This window comes from Physeter macrocephalus, chromosome 8, assembly GCF_002837175.3.
Source record: "Physeter macrocephalus isolate SW-GA chromosome 8, ASM283717v5, whole genome shotgun sequence".
NCBI lineage: Eukaryota > Metazoa > Chordata > Mammalia > Artiodactyla > Physeteridae > Physeter > Physeter macrocephalus.
Genome location: NC_041221.1, coordinates 93,383,041 through 93,399,770, shown reverse-complemented (window position 1 = coordinate 93,399,770; position 16,730 = coordinate 93,383,041). Strand labels below are relative to the sequence as shown.

General features: G+C 36.7%; 1 protein-coding gene and 1 long non-coding RNA gene across 16 annotated transcripts in view; one reads left to right on the top strand and one right to left on the bottom strand.

The window, feature by feature from the left end:
* LOC114486742 (uncharacterized) overlaps positions 1 to 14,481 on the bottom strand; it is a 119,034-nt gene extending 104,553 nt beyond the window's left edge. The window contains exon 1 of the long non-coding RNA XR_008618078.1: positions 14,466 to 14,481. This is a non-coding gene — a long non-coding RNA (uncharacterized lncRNA). The remainder of the gene's footprint in view (positions 1 to 14,465) is intronic.
* Positions 14,482 to 14,574: 93 nt separating this feature from the next.
* The window catches only part of ARB2A (ARB2 cotranscriptional regulator A), a 447,123-nt gene continuing 444,967 nt past the window's right edge, over positions 14,575 to 16,730 (top strand). For 6 of the 15 annotated variants that reach the window (XM_055086673.1, XM_055086677.1, XM_055086671.1 and 3 more), the window contains exon 1: positions 14,577 to 14,710. The gene's annotated coding sequence lies outside the window, so the exon portion shown is untranslated. Of the gene's footprint in view, positions 14,711 to 16,730 lie in introns of all 15 variants that reach the window. The other 9 variants (XM_055086672.1, XM_028493069.2, XM_055086680.1 and 6 more) reach the window with 6 other exon arrangements.

The following is a 16,730-nucleotide window of genomic DNA, read 5'->3' as shown; positions in this document are numbered from 1 at the left end:
TAAATGACTACCAGTTTAAAACATGTAGATACAGTTATAGGTCAATATATATAAACGCCATGAAAACCACAAATCAAAAACCTACAATAGATACACAAAAATAAAAAGAAAGGAGCACAAGCATACCACTAAAAAAATCATCAAAACACAAGGGAAGAAACAAAAAGTAGAAGAAATGAACAGAGAATAACTACAAACACAACTAGAAAACAAGTAATAAAATGGCAAAGTACGTACCTATCAATAATTTATCTAAATGTCAATGGACTAAATGCTCTAGTGAAAAGACATAAGGTGGCTGATTGGATGAAAACCAAGACCCATCTATATGCTGCCTATAAGACTCGATTCTGAGCTAAAGGCACAGACTAAAAGTGAGGAGATAGACAGGTATTGCATGAAAATGGAAATGACAAGAAAGCAGGGGTAGCAATACTCATATCAGACAAAATAGACTTTAAAACAAAGCCTATAACAAAGACAAAGAATGGCATTACATAGTGATAATGGGATTAATAAAAGAAGAGGATATTGTTCTCATTAACATATATGCACACAATACAGGAGCAGCTAAATACATAGAGCAGATAATAACAGATATAAGGGAGAAATCAACAATAATATAATAGTAGAGGATTTTTTTTTTTTTTTTTTTTTTTTTTTTGTGGTATGCGGGCCTCCCTCTGTTGTGGCCTCTCCCGTCGCAGAGCACAGGCTCCGGACGCGCAGGCTCAGCGGCCATGGCTCACGGGCCCGGCCGCTCCGCGGCATGTGGGATCCTCCCAGACCGGGGCGCGAACCCGGTTCCCCTGCATCGGCAGGCGGACGCGCAACCACTGCGCCACCAGGGAAGCCCATAGTAGAGGATTTTAACACCTTATTTTTATCAATGGACAGATTATCCAGACCAAAAATCAATACGGCAACAGTGCTCTTAAATGACATAATAGACCAGTTGTACTTAGTAGCTATCTATAGGACATTACATTAAAAAACAGCACAATATAGATTCTTTTCAACTGCCTAGGGAACATTCTCCTGGATGGATCACATGCTAGGCCACAAAACAAGTCTCAACAAATTTAAAAAGACAGAAATTTTATCATTTATTTTTTCCAGCCAGAACAATATGAAACTAGAAATCAATTGCAGAATGAAAAATGGGAAAAGAACACATGGAGATTAAACAACATGCTACTAAAAAACCAATAGGTCAATGAATATATCAAAGAGCAAATCAGAAAATACCTCGAGACAAATGAAAATGGAAATGTAACTCTCCAAAATCTATGGGATGTGGCAAAAGCACTTCTAAGAGGGAAGTTTATAGCAATACAGGCCTACCTTAAGAAACAAGAAAAATCTCAAATAAACAACCTAAGCTACCATATAAAGGAATTTAAAAAAGAACAAAGCCCAAAGTCAACAGAAGGAAATAAATAAACATCAGAGAGGAAAGAAATAAAATAGAGGACAGACACCACCCCCCGCAAAAAAACATTAGAAAAGATCAGTTAAACCAAGAGCTGGTGTTTTGAAAAAATAAACAAAATAGATAAAGCTTTAGCTAGGCTCACCAATAAGTAGAAAGGACCCAAATAAACAAAATAAGAGAGGAAAGAGGAGAAATAACAACTGATACCACAGAGATACAAAAGAATTCTAAGAGAATACTATCAACAGTTATAAGCCAGCAAATTGGACAACCTGGAAGAAATGTACAAATTTCTAGAAACATACAGCTTGCCAAGACTGAGTCAGGAATAAATAAACAATTTGAACAGACTGATCATTAGTAGTGAACTTGAATTTGTAATTTAAAAATCTCCCAACAAACAAAAGTCCAGGACCAGATAGCTTCACAGGGGAATTTTACAAGACATACAAAGAGGAGATAATACTTATCTTCCTCAAACTAGTCCAAAAAATTGATGGGGACAGAATACTCCCAAATTCATTCTACAAGACCAGCATTACCCTGATTCCAAAACCAGACAAATACACTACCAAAAAAGAAAATTACAGGCCAATATCTTTGATGAATACAGATGCCAAAACCCTCAACAAAATATTAGCAAACCAAATCCAACAACACATAAAAAGAATGATCCACTATTATCAAGTTAGATTTATTCCAGGGATGCAAGGATAGTTCAATATTCACAAATCAATAAATGTGATACACCACATCAAAAAAAGGAAGGATAAAAATCACATGATCATCTCAATAGGTGCAGAAAAAGCATCTCACAATATTCAACATTTGTTCATGATCAAAACTCTCATCAAAGTTGGTATAGAGGAAAAACATCTCAACATATTATGACAAACCTATAGCTAATATTATACTCAACGGTGAAAAGCTGAAAGCCTTTTCTCTAAATTCAGGAACAAGACAAGGAAGACCACTCTCACCACTTCTATTTAACACAGTATTGGAAAACCTAGCCACCACAATCAGATAAGAATGAGAAATAAAGGACATCCAAATCAGAAGGGAAGAAGTAAAACTGTCACTATTTGCAGATGGCATGATATATAAAACCTTAAAGTCTCCACCAAAAAATTATTAGAACTAATAAGTGAAGTAGGTAAGATTGGTGGATACAAGATTAATATACAGAAATCTGTTGCTTTTCTATACACTAATAATACACTATCAGAAAGAGAAAGTTAAAGAAAATTCCATTTAAAACTGCATCAAAAAGAATAAAATACCTAGAAATAAATTTAACCAAGGAGGTGAAAGGTCTATACTCTGAAAAGTATAAAACATGGATGAAGTAAATTGAAGATGATACAAAGAAATGGAAAGATATCCCATGCTCTGGGATTGGAAGGATTAATATTGTTAAAATGGCCAAACTACTCAAAGCATTCTACAGATTTAAAGCAATCCCTATCAAAACAGCCATGACATTTTTCACAGAACTAGAGTAAATAATCCTAATATTTATATGAAACTAAAAAAGACACTGAATTGCCAAAGCAACCTTGAGAAAAAGAACAAAGCTGGAGATATCACCCTCCCTGACTTCAGACTATATTATAAAGCTAAAGTAATCAAAATAGCATGGTACTGTCACAAAAACAGACACATAGATCAATGGAACAGAATAGAGAGCACAGAAATAAATCCACACACCTATGGTCAATTAATCCATGACAAAAGAGGCAAAAATATACAATGGAGAAAAGACAGTCTCTTCAATAAGTGGTGCTGGAAAAACTGGACAGCTACATGTAGACAAATTAGATTAGAACATTTCCTCACACCATATACAAAAGTAAACTTAAAATGCATTTAAAAACCTAAATGTAAGACCTGAAACCAAAAAAAAAAAAAAAAACAACAACCTCCTAGAAGAGAAGATATGCAGAACACTCTTTGATATAAATTGTAGCAATAGTTTTCTGTCTCCTAAGGCAAAAGAAATAAAAGCAAAACTAAACAAATGGGACCGAATTAAACTTAAAAAGCTTTTTAGGAAACACATTGCAAAGAGAAAATGAAATGAAAAGACAACCTACTGAATGGGAGAAAATATTTGCAAATAATATGACCAACAATGGTTAATACCTAAAATATATAAACAGATAATTCAATTCAATATCAAACAAACAACAACACAATCAAAAAAAACAATGGGTGGAAGACCTGAAAAGACATTTTTTTCTAAAGAAGACACACGGATGGCTAACAGGCACATAAAAATATGCCCCAAATCATTAACTATTAAAGAAATACAAATCAAAACCACAATGAGATATCACCTCACAACTATTAGAATGGCCATCATCAAAAAGTTTACAAATAACAAATGTTGACAAGGAAGTAGAGTAAAGGGAAACTTGCTACACTGTTGGTGGGAATGTAAATTGGTACAGCCACTATGGAAAACAGTGTGGAAGTTCCTCAGAAAACTAAAAATACGACTACCATATGATCCAGCAATTCCACTCCTGGGCATATATCCAGAAAAAAATGAAAACGCTAATCTGAAAAGATACATGCACTCCAATGTTCATCAAAGAACTATTTATAATAGCCAAGATACGGAAGCAACCCAAAGTGTCCATCAATATATACAATTGAATATTACTCAGCCATAAAAAAGGATGAAATTCTGTCATTCGCAGCAGCCTGCATAGAACTACAGAATATTATATTTAGTAAAATAAGTCAGACAGAGAAAGAGAAATACTATATATGATATTGCTTATATGTGGAATCTAAAAAATAAAATAAATGAATGTATATAGCAAAACAGAAACAGACAGATACAGAAAACAAACTAGGGGTTATCAGTGGTGAGAGGAAAGGGAGAGGGGCAAGATGGAGTTATGGAATAAGAGATATAAACCATTATGTATAAAGTAGTTAAGCAACAAGGATATATTGTACGGCACAGGGAATAGTAGCCATTATTTTGTAATAAGTTTTATTAGAGTATAATCTATAAAAATACTGAAACAATAAGCTGTACACCTGAAACTAATATATCAACTTAACTTCAATAAAAATATTTTTAAATAAAAGGAACACGTATGCACACAGGTAACAAAAATAAAATCTCTACATAGTTTTTTTTTGGCCGTGCTGTGCAGCTTGCACTATCTTAATTCCCCAACCAGGGATCAAACCCGTGGCCCCTGCAGGGAAAGCATAGAGTCCTAACCACTGGACTGCCAGGGAATTCCCAAAGTCTCCACATCTTGACAGAAAAAGAAATGTATTCCACTTATAAAATTAAAAAGTCACGGGCATGTAGTTAATGTACAACATGATGACTATTGTTAATAATTCTGTATTGCATATTTGAAAGTTGCTAAGATAGTAGATCTTAATAGTTCTTAACAGGAGGAAAAAAAATTATAACTATGTATGAAGGATGTAACTGGACTTATTGTGTTGATTTCACAAGACAGTTGACCCTTGCACATGTGTTTGAACTAGATGAGTCCACTTATAAACTAACTTGTTTCAATAGTAAATACAGCACTACATGATTTGCGGCTAGGTATCAAGAATACTAAGGGTGAGCTATAAAGTTATATGTGAATTTTCCACTGTGTGTATATACAAAAATTAAATCATTATATTGTACACTTGAAACTAATGATGTTATATGTCAATTCCACATCAATGAAAAAAATGCACAGCAGAGTCCAAGCTTTAACACATCATCTTTAACCCAACTACATAGTACTAATAAATGAAATATAACAAATAAAAAATAGGGAATCAAAGATGGGCTCAAAAGTAAAATAAATAGATTAGAAATGAATTGAGAATCTCCATGTTCAAAATTGCATGCCTGTACTGACTTCCAGCATGACAGTGTAAAAAAGTCTACTGACCTGCTCCCGAAATGAAAAGTTAAAAAACAAATGAACAAAGAAACACCATTTAAAGGCTCTGAAAATGGTCCAAAAGGCAAAGAGCACATCAAGAAACATCTATTTCAGAAAATCTATGAAAATTTGGTTTAAAAAAAGGCTAGAGTGTGTGGTATTTAAACTAACACTGCTCTCTCCCTCTCTGCTGCAAGCAAGGCAGAGACTCCATTCTGGAGGGCTGCAGCCAATAACATGGGGTTCCCTCTCTCCCAAATTCCCAATATGAGAACCTTCTACATGTGTGAGGAGCAACATTCAACATTTTTCATCCCATCGTCAACTACCTGGTGCAGAGGCTGAGTCCTTGGCAAGTGAAACAAGAGGTGAGGACTCCTCCAGCACCACCACCCCCAACTAATGGAATGGAGGCTCTATCTATCTTAGGTGTGGTGCATTGAAAATGCTGGAGCCCGGATCACCTTTGCCCTGCACATAAGGCAGTGTTTCCACACTAGGAAAGGCAATTTTTTTGTGTGGTCCAGCTTACCAATCTTTTCTTTTATGGTTCATATTTTTTTTCTACCCTGTTTAAGAAATTTTTGCCTTTCCCAAGAACATGAAGTTATTCCCGTTTTCTCCTAGAAGCTTTATTACTTTACCATTTATATTTAGGTCTATGACCCATTTTGAACTTTTTGTGTATGATGTTAAGGTAAAAGGCCATGATTTTGTGTGTGTGTGTGTCTATAAGAATATAAGTTCTCTATTTTGGCAAACAAATTTTCTCAGGCTTGGAATTTATGATCTTTTGTTGATACTGTTTGGTATGAATAGTAGTGGGCAATATTTAATATTCTTAAAGAATTAATCTTCTTAAGAACCATAATGCACCTTGAATACAATTGAAATGTATGGTTGGAAACATTCCATCAATGAGTTTTTCAGTCCCAGGATTGGTGTCATGAGACAAAGACCACAGATTGAAGGTCCCTCATAACTATAGGCAAATGGCCGAGCTGCTGGAGAGTAGTGAGGAACACTAAGACAACGGCCAAAATACCAGATGAGACAGACCAGCCCATACCTCAATGTACCCTACTGTAGGATTCCCAGTAACAGGAGAGGAGAAAAGTCACCTCAATGACTTTTTTTTTTTACCTCAATGTCCTTTGGGTTCTAACAAGAACCCAGCACAGGGACAGAGGCTTCTTGCCCCACATCCATAAGGACACATAAGTTTCCCCTACACCCAACACTATCTCAAGAATTAAGAGGTAGAAACGGGGTCAAATGTCAGATGATTTATATTCCTCATGGAAAGTTTATTCATTGGATTGAGTAAACATTTAGCAGAGAAAAATTTTTAATTGGAAAAGGTTAACTTTACCTGGTAAAATTTACCTTAGTAAAAGTAAGAGCTATAGAACAAGATGAGATCATTTATAGAAAATAAAGTTACTGCACATATGAATTGTGTTGTGCTGTATACTGTTTTTAGCTGTAACTTGGTAAGCACTGGTACAGTTAAGAGGTACACAGGCTCAGGATGTTTCACCTTAGGCAATAAATTCTATAAGCTGAATTGGTTACCTTGAAGCCAAATAGAGAGAGAAGGCTGAAGAAGCTTTTCCTTCATACAGGTATCTGATGCTGTGCCAGGAAGTTTTAAGAATAACAATAGGAATGGAGTTGATGGGTCATTTCAGTTGAACTGTTCCCTGGTGGCTACAGTGGGCCTAGGACCACAGAGTGGAGACAGAATTTGCTCTGATAGTTGCCAACTAGAGAGCCTTTGCTATTGGCAGAGAATACTGATAACGGCTTTCAAACTTCCACAGAGTAATGCTTTCTTCCGATGAATTCTTATTCCAGGAAACCCAAAATATAAAAGAGATATGAAGGTTAAGAGGGTTATTTAGACAGTATCTATCTGCTTTCTTATAATATCCCTAAAGTAATTCCACAGCACTTTGAAAATCACTGAGGGAAGCGCCAGTTCAAGACAGGTCAGCTGAACAGACACAACTAACTTGGGCTCTGATACAGTTTGGCTGGAATCTTTTGCCTCAGGCTAACATGCTGAGAATGGCTTCCTATGGAAAGTGAGCGATCTGCCTGGGAAATGTCTTCCTGGAAATAATATGGATGTTGAGGTCTAAAACAAAGACTGCTAGCTGTACCTGCAACATCCATTCTCCCTTTTCTTTTGTGAAGCACATGGTCACCTTGAATCAACATCACATTTCCTAGTACTTAATAGCAGGTAGTGTTAACCAAAGTTTCAGAAATGGAGACCTGATTGAAATAAAGACTGCAGCCTGGGAAACACAGATTCAACAAACACTTGAATTGTGTTCTACCAGACTACAAAATGGGAGAGGCTTATAAAGGCAAAAAGTTGCAAGGCCTCAGTTAATTATATGAGTTGTTTCTCAAGAATTATGATTAGAGCTGGCAAGAAGTGAGGGTGCTTGGTAAGCATGGATTGGTTGGGGTCTGAAATGGTTGCACAGTTACAAAGGGAGACCTTGAGACGATAAGGTTGCTGCTGGCAAGTGTTGTTCTGAATATGGCTGGTGGTGTCCTTGGGCCTGGAACATTTCAAAGAAAGTTCAAGTTCTCAGTGATGCAGAGACCAGAGACCATATCCTCAATGGCCACCTGACTCCATTTTGTGTGCCCAAACTGTGATTACTCCATTATAATTTCAATCTGTCATTAGGAGTTATGTGTGACTGTATGTCTAAGTACTGACATATCAGATATAAACAAAAATGGTGTGAGCAACTTCTGGCTGGGAAATTCTTAAAGGACTCTTCTTTCTGGCTGGAAGGTGAGCATGATGTCCAAAGTTATAGCAGCCACTTTCATCGGTTGTAGATGGCACATATTGAGCTCAACACAAAAATGTAGAAACCTGGGTCACTGATAATTGGAAAACTAGTCCTGGGGTACCTACACTTATGTGTGTGAGAAATAAACTTCTACCTTGCTTAAACTGCTGTTATTTGGTTTTTAAAAGTCACATACACCTAAATCTTAATTTCTAAACAAATAAATGATATAGGAGAAAAATATCACATAGCAAAGCTTGAGGTTACACTGTTCCTCTGAAAAAGGTACAAAATTGACTGGGGGTTGTGGAGAGGGAGACAGAAAGACAGACCAGGAGGGAAATTCTCCTCCACAATAATAAAACCCTTCTTAGTTTAATAACTGTGAGAGACTTCAGCTTACCTTTCTATTTTCCACCCCTATATCCTTAAGGTAATTGTGACTAGGAAAAGCCCTATCTACTGACTCAGAGCCTCATTTTTCCCTCCTGTTTAGAAAACCTCCACTTACACAACTACAGGAAAAATTAATGCCATGATTTACTTTGAAATGCTTTTTTAAAAAAAAAAGATAAATCAATGGCTCAATAGAAGATGAATATGTAAACAGTTATACGACAAAGCTAGTACAGTATAATAAAATGTTAACAGGAGAGTCTAGGTAGTGGGGACACATGTCCACTGTACTATTATTTTAACTTTCTTTATGTTTGTATATATTCATGATAAAATATTGGAAGGAAAAACATTCTAGTTACCTCTAAAGTAATCAACATAACCCATTTTACAAAGACCTAAACAGAAAATCAGGGATCACCAGATATTTGCAGAAAATCAAAGACAAGGATGACAATAAACAGAATAACCAACCTTAGAGGAAAGAGAGATGGTTGAGGAAACAGAAGAAAAGAATTTTCGGATGATATTGTAAACATAAAAGAACATCCTACTATGTAAAATAAGCAATCAGAAAATAAGAAATATTTCTTGAAAATTAAATATATTATATCTGAATATTTTTAAAAATTCAATGATGAAAAACCTATCTTGAATTTAAATAACATTAAGAGCTAAAACTTATTGAGTCCAAGTCACCATCACTGTTCATCTAGATGAACAAAATAGCCTCCCAAATTGTCTACCTAGTTCTATACTGACCCCTTACAGTCAATTCTTAAAGCAGCCATAGAGACCCTTTTAAAATCAGATAGTGTCTCTCCTCTACTTACAGTGACTCCCCTTTTCATTCAGAGTAAAAAGTCTTAACAATAGCCTACATGATCCCTCATTCACACATCCCTCTTTCCTCTTCTACTACTCCTTTGTTTTCTTCTTTCCAGCCACTTTGGTCTCCTTAGAACTGTTTGAACAAGCCAGGTATCTTCCAAACTTAGTGTTTTTGATCTAGTTTTTCCACCATAGATTAGTTTTGTCTGTTCTAGAATTTCATATAAATGAAATTATAACCTGCATACCTTTTTTGTGTGCAAGGCTTCTTTCACTCAGCTTAATGTTTTGAGGTTCATTCATGTTGTTCCAGGTATTAGTGGCTTGTTCCTTTCCATTGTTTAGTAGTCTATTGCATAAATATACAAAAATTTGTTTATGCCACTGCCTGATGGCCATCTGGATTATTTATAGTTTGGGGCTATTGTAAATAAACTATGAATATTCTTATACATTTTAATTTATCTATTGGCTTTTTACATTCTTTGCATTTCTTTTAGTGGTTATTCTAAGTATTAAAACGTATATCCTTAACTTTCTATAGAGTATAAAGGTACATTCACTACTTACCTCACCCTGCCCTTTATGGTATAGCTAGCTTTCAAATGTACTATATCAAAAGATATAATAAGCCTTACTAGACAATGTTATAATTTTTGTTTTAAACAGTTATATGTATTTTAATGAAATTAAGAGGTAAAACATATATTTATGGAGATATTTGCTACTTTTGATGCTCTTTCTTCCTGAAGATTTGAATTGCCATTTGATTTTATTTCCCTTCCTTTAGCATTTCTTGTAGTGCAGATCTGCTTGTGAAAAGCCTTTTACCTAAAACTTTTTATTTCACCACTCTTGAAGGATATTTCACTAGATACAGAATTCTGGATTGACTGTCTTTTTCTTTCAGCACTTCAAAAACGATCCACTCTCTTCTGGCTTCCACTGTTTCTGATGAGAAGACCCAAGTTCTGATCATTTGGATCACTGTTCTCCTATATGAATGTATCATTTTATTCCTGCAGCTTTCAAGATTTTCTCTTTATTGTTGGTTCACAGAAGTTTGACTTTCTTGTGCATAGGTATGCTATTTTTGTGTTATGTATGTCCAAGTTCACTGACTCTATCTTCACAATTTCCATTCTGCTGTTAAGCCCATCAAGTGAATTTTTATAAATTTCAGATATTTTATTGTTTTGTAATAGAATTTCCATTTGGTTCTTTATTATAAATGTTACGTCTCTGCTGAGAATTCCTGTATTTTCATTCAATGTGAGTATTCTTTTCCTTTAAGTCATTAAGTATAGTTATATACTTATAGCTCTTTAAGTCCTAATGATTCCAACAATGAATTAGCTTGGGATCAGTCTCTATTACTTGTCTTTTCTCTCTCTCTTAGGAGAACTCACACAACTCATCATACAGTTGTACTCACAGCTCAGATTTACTACAGGAATGTAGTGTGTGTGTGTGTGTGTGTGTGTGTGTGTGTGTGTGTGTGTGTGTGTGTGTGTAAGAAAGAAAGCTCATTGTAAGGATGCGGGAATATATCTTAAAAGCCCACTGACCATATTCAACATTAAATATATCAAGTTCCAGTGAATATTGGGAGGTGGAATAAGCTTCTGAGGGTATTTGGGAATAATCAGGTTGCCCACAATACAGACATCAGTGTATAAGAGGATTAGAATGAAGAAGAGTTAAGAGTAAATTTTGTGCTTAAAGAAGTAATTGTGGAGAACTAGGAATAAAAGAGTTCAGAATTGAGATATAAACTGGAAGGGAAAGTTCATAAAAGTACCAAGAAGAGATTGAAGAATTACTCAGTCTTAATATTCCAATGAGGAAGTACCATTTCAAGCTTGAAAACATGATTTTTACATAATTATTTGACATAATGTTTTAAAATTCATAGTTTCTCTTATTTATATATATCTATACATACACACACATATATATGTCATAATATGACATATATTGAATATGTAGTGCTTGGGGGTGGGGGAAATAAGCAGAAATCCTAATTTTTCTTGTAATACTACAATCTAAACCTTCTTTGTCAGATCTTTTTCCCTACCCCTAGATTATAAGCTAGGCATGCATTATGGCTTTTCTGTTTACATTAGGATAATTTTGGAATGTCTCAATCTTATTTAAAAATCCAATATGATCTAAATCACTTTAAATGTTTTCTATTCATTGCTTCTCTTCATTCATTCTTCTTCTTTTTTCTTTTTTGGTCTTCCACACTTTTTCTGCCTTCTCTGATTTTAATTGAACATTTTATATGATTCCAGTTTCCATCCTCTCTTAAGATACCAATTAAACTTTTTTTTTGGATGTTCTAAAATGGTTGCCTTAGAATTTGCAATGTACATTTACAACTTACCTAAGTCCACTTTCAAATAACACTATAATGCTTCATGGGTAGTGAAAGTACAAAGTATTTTCAATTTCTCCCTCCTGTCCTTTATAACACTGCTGTCATTCATTTCACTTACCCATAAGCTATAATCAAAGAACACAATGTTGACATTATTTTGAACAGTGTTATCTGTTACATCAATTAAGAAAAGTTTAAAAAAATATTTTACTTTCATTTATTCCTTCTCAAAAACTCTTTCTTCATGTAGATCCAAATTTCTGATGTATAATATTTCTATCTCTTTGAAGAACTTCTTTTAACATTTCTTGCAGGGCAAGTCCACTGGTGACTATTTCCCTCAATTTTTGTTTGTCTGAGAGAGTCTTTATCTTTCCTCTATTTTCTAAGGATAATTTCACTGGATATCAAATTCTATGTCTTCAACACTTTAAATATATCATTCCATTTTCTTTTTGCATAGTTTCTGAAGAGAAGTTCAATGTAATTCATATCTTATTTTTTCTCTGTAAGCCACATTGGTTGTTTTCTCCCCTCTGACCTCTTTCAAGATTTTCTCATAGCCTTTCATTTTCTGCTGTTTGATTATATATGCCCAAGTGTAATTTTTTAGTATTTACCAAGTTTAGAGTCCTCTAAGCTTCCGGCATCTGTGGGTTTTAATCTGTCATTAATTTTGGAAAATTCTGTCCTTACTTCAAATAGTTCCTTTGTTCCTTTTCTCTCTCCTCCTTCTAGCATTCCCATTATGCATATGCTAAACTTTTTGTAATTTCCCCACTTTTCTTGGATATTGTTTCATCTTTTTCATTCTTTTTTCTTTTCAGTTTTGGAAGTTTCTATTGACATATCCTCAATCTAGATTCCTTCCTTGGTTGTGTCCAATCTACTCATGTGCCTACCAAAGGTGTTTTACATTTCAGTTTCTGTGTTTTGGATTTCCAGCATGTCCTTTTGATTCCTTCTTAATGTTTTCATCTCTCTGCTTACTGTCCCCTTCTGTTTCTGCATGTTGTCCACTTTCCTTACACTTCAAAGGCTAGAGTGGTCTGGAGTTGAGTATTTTCATTCCACTAGGTTGGTAACCCCCCAGTTGGTTAGGCTCTGGTAAAATAGTTTCCCTTAAAGGCAGATTTTATTAAGGAAAATAGAGAGCTCTGGGTATATTTGAAAATGCTCACTTTTCCTCTCTCACTGTCAAAAGAGAATTTTAATCTGATTTTCAAAGTGAGAAGCTGGTAGGTCTCCTGGTGGTAGCAGTCACAAAAGTGCCCCCCCCCCGCCCCGCCGAGCAATGGAACCACTTGGAGTTTTAATTCTCAAATTAGTCCATGAGTTTTAATGCCTAAAGTAGTCCACAGAGAGCTTCTGGCAATTCATTTATTCCAAGTGGAGACTAGATTGTAGAAAAGTAAGAACAGAAGCGTGTAGAAAAATTAAGAAACAGAGCATCCAGTGAGGACTAGCATAGTAGTTGTAGAGATGGTGAGAATTGGTTAGATTTAGGATACCTTTTGAAAAGAGCCGATAGATTTTGCTGAGGGACTGACTGGATGTGAAACTTGAGAGAAAGAAGAATCAAACTATGACCTGAACAATTCTAAGAATCAATATGCCATTTACTGACATGTAAAGATATGCAACAGGAAGAGGGAAACAGGTTTTGGAAACAGAAAATAGTTTGAAATGCATGTTAAATATCCTAGTAGATATGTTCACTAAGAAGTTAGATACGTTAGTATAGAAATCAAAGAAATCATGGCTGGAAATGGATATTTGGAAGCCATCAGCATAGTGATGCTATATAAAAGACAGTGAAGGAAAGAATGAGATTACCTGGGGAATAAAGGTGGCTAAAGAGGGGAAGAGAGCTGGGACACACTAAGAAATGAGGCAGAGTCTAGCAAAGAAGAATCAAAAGAGCTCTGAGTTCACAAAAGTCAAATGAAGAAAGCGTTTCAAGTTTCAAAAAGGAGGATGTGATGAACTGTGTCAAATGCTGGTGAATGGTTAAGCAAGATGAAAACTAAGTGTTGCCCTTGGATTTATCAGGATTGTTTAAATGCCCAGATATCTACAAACTCCCTTTTCATGAAAACATATAAACTAGCTAAGAGGTCTCACATTCAAGTGTGCGTAAGAATTAAAGACCTAGAGTTTATACTTAACATCACGTATCCTGCACTTTGTGGGCCACTTAGGGGATTTTCATGAGTAATTTTTACTCTCAAGGATTTTTACCGTAAAGGCTGAGTTTAGATCCAACCCACTGTTAGCGATGTGATCCTAGCTTTACACAGCTGTTTCCAATCTATCCTATTAGCAGTCAGTAGATAAGAAAATGAGTACCTACTTCACGTTAAGTCATAATTTACAGGTAAATTTAATCTTCTAAATCTAGAGTTTTCCACCGCCTGTCTTTTCTGGAGTTGAAGGGACCAGGTGAAGCGGGATAAACCAAGTGTGGGAGAGTGGGCAATTAGTGGCATGGGCACTCTCCCAACTGTTTTTAAACTCCGCTTGGAGAAAGAGGCTTCACGGTGGCCCCATACTCTGAAGTTACCCAGGAAGGGGTGTCCCTTACTTCAGAAGAAAGGGCGAAGGAAAGGGGAAGAGAGCCCACAGGGACATAACAGGACAACCCTTCCCTCCCGCATGCCTCTCTCTCCCTGCCCACCTACCGCCACAAGAACCGATACAGCGACCACGCCCCGCCTCCTTCCGGCTTGTCGCAGCCGCCGCCGACGTGTGCGCAATGACGTTTCAGTCTCCTGCGGACCCCGGAAGTGCAACTGGAACTTGTTCGGGGCGCGGATCCGGAGAGGGAAAGTCGTAACAACCGCACGAGGGAGTTGGGCTGGCGAGCTGGAAGGCCACGCCTCCTCCCGCCTCCCCCCACAGCCCTGTAGCTGGGGGCAGAGCTCAGGTAGGACCTGCGTTTGCCGGGTTGTGAACTCCCGGGGGGCAGGCCCGGGCTGGAATCAGAGGAAGAGGCTGGCCTTGGTTCGTCTCGGGCGGGGGTCGCTGGCGCCGCGTTTCCTGCGGACAATTCTGCCCTGTGTCCAGGACCCCGCTGATGGGCAGCTTACACCTGCCATTTCCACTTCCGAGGCGGGGCAGGACACGTGTGTTCCCTGGATGAGTCTCCTTACTCTTGGATGTTTGGGGTTCTGGGAGCCTAGAGACTGTAGCGTAATGGGCCTTTCTAAGCTTTCTCAGGTGGGGAGGTTTGGTGGTTCTCTGGTTGAAGATTTTTCTACGAAAATGATCATCACCTGCCAAACCTTTACCAGAAGACATTCGTTGTAGACAGAAGATTAAAGTGCAGTTATAAAATGCTCCCCAAACTTGTAACATGCATGGGCGCTGGTGGGACATTTCACTGGGATGAATTCTTAATTGAATACTTTTGACTTTGAAATAAAGTTAGGTATATTTTGGAGGCAGTCTTCTCTTTCCCTCATCCAGAGATTTAACATATTCTTCTAGTGCTCCAGAGTGTGTATTTGTTATGCCAAGTAATTGGTTACTTAATTTTTGGCTATATTGATTGACAGTCTTGTTGCCTTTGTCTGTTTCTCCAAATCCTCTGAAAAGTTGCAGAGGGAAAATCCTTTGGTTTTCAAGCTAGTGAGTGCCTTGTACCATTTATCAAAACAGGTGAAATGTGATGCAATCCACGGTATCTTTTTGTCTTAAAGCAGTGTTAGAGATGTATTCTTCGTGCTTGTTTTTTATCCCTCATTGTGAGGGACAGATATACTGTATTCATTTGATGTATTTAGAAAATAAATCGGGGAGCAGTTTTTTGACATACTGGTACCAGGCTTCTATCTGATTCTTTAAGTGTTGCTTCCACTTAAGCCTAAACAAGGAATGCTCTGGATGGCTTAGAAGCATTGGCTGTTGTGAAGCTGATAAATGGTAGAATAGCACCAACGCCAAGAGGGCAGCATGACCTATGAAACCATAACCATGCACCCACTCATTCCATTAACAGGTATTTATGGGCCATCTTCAGTGTGCCAGGTGGTGTTCTAGTTGCTGGGCTTCCAATAGTGAACAAAATGGGCAGTCTTTGTTTTGAAATTTACAATGTAGCAGATGGAGGAGGACAGTTAGCAAGTAGATATATCAGGTAGTGATAAGGGCTATGAAGAAAAATAAAGCACATTGATGGGAGAGAGAATGATGGAGGATGCTGTTTTAAATAGGGTGGTCAAAACCTGCCTCTCTGATAGGAGGACTTTTAAGTAGAGATCTGCATGAAATCAGAGAGTGAGCTCTGCAGGTATGTGGGTATGTGTTTTAGGCTAGGAAAAGGCCCTGAGGCAGGAATGTATTTGATATATCTTGGAATAGCAAGGATATAGGCATGGAGGCATCAGTGTTTAAAAATCTCAAGAATATTTACTCAGTGTTTTGTGTGAGCCTGAGAGATCTTTTTTATTGACAGCCTGTTTTTCTCAGCTTTCCCAGGCAGACCTCTATGAGGATAATCTGATGTTTTCAGATATGTAGAGATGTTTCCAAGCTTTTCATTAGTGCGAACAAAATTAAGCACTATTTACTCAGTTGAACATAACCTGAGCTGTCTCTTTTAGGGTCAAGTTGGGTTTGTACAGTAGCCGTGGATAACTAAGTAGCAAGTGAAATAAGCTACTTTTCATTCCTTTTTTTAAAAATTGTGGTAAAATATACATAACATAAAATTAGTCATTTTAACCATTTTTAAGTGTACATTTCAGTGGAATTAAGTACTTTCTCATTGTTATGCAGCTGTCACTACCATCCATTTCCAGATCTTTTCATCTTTTTCCCAAATGAAACTCCATACCCATTAAACATTAACTCCCCATTCCCCTCTCTCCTCAGCACCGGGCAACTGCTAGTCTACTTTCTCGATGAATTTTCTGTTTCTGCTCTAGATACCTCATATAAGTGGA